This window comes from Galeopterus variegatus, unplaced genomic scaffold, assembly GCF_000696425.1.
Source record: "Galeopterus variegatus unplaced genomic scaffold, G_variegatus-3.0.2 Scaffold5690, whole genome shotgun sequence".
Taxonomy (NCBI): Eukaryota; Metazoa; Chordata; class Mammalia; order Dermoptera; family Cynocephalidae; genus Galeopterus; species Galeopterus variegatus.
Window position 1 is genome coordinate 148,306 of NW_007731801.1, and position 557 is coordinate 148,862.

The window sequence follows — 557 nt, forward strand, 5'->3', positions numbered from 1 at the left end:
AAGAAATTCTCAAGGGAGTACTGTGTTTGGTTCCTGAAAAATAACTACCACTGCCATAAAATGCCCCCCAAAATCAAAACCCACTAGTATAATAAAAATGGCATTTTTGGAGAGAAAACAAACAAACAAAAAGGCTATCTATAACCCAAGGAACCAAGAAATACAGAAAACAAACAGTAAATCAGAAAGCAAGGAAGAAAAGACACCTAAGACAACCAAATAATAATCGGTAAAATGCTAGGAATAAATCAACACCTTTCAATAGCAATTCTTAATGTAAAAGGCTTAAATTCCCCAATCAAAAGACACAGACTGGCTGACTGGATTAAAAAGGAGGATCCAACTATATGCTGCCTTCAAGAGATCCACCTCACCCATAAAGACTCACATAGACTAAGAGTAAAAGGATGGAAAAGGATTTACCACACAAACAGAAAAGAAAAACGAGCTGGAGTAGCTATTCTTATATCTGATAAAATAGACTGTAAACTAAAAACTATAAAAAGAGACAATGAGGGACACTATGTAATGATAAAAGGATTGATCCATCAAGAAGG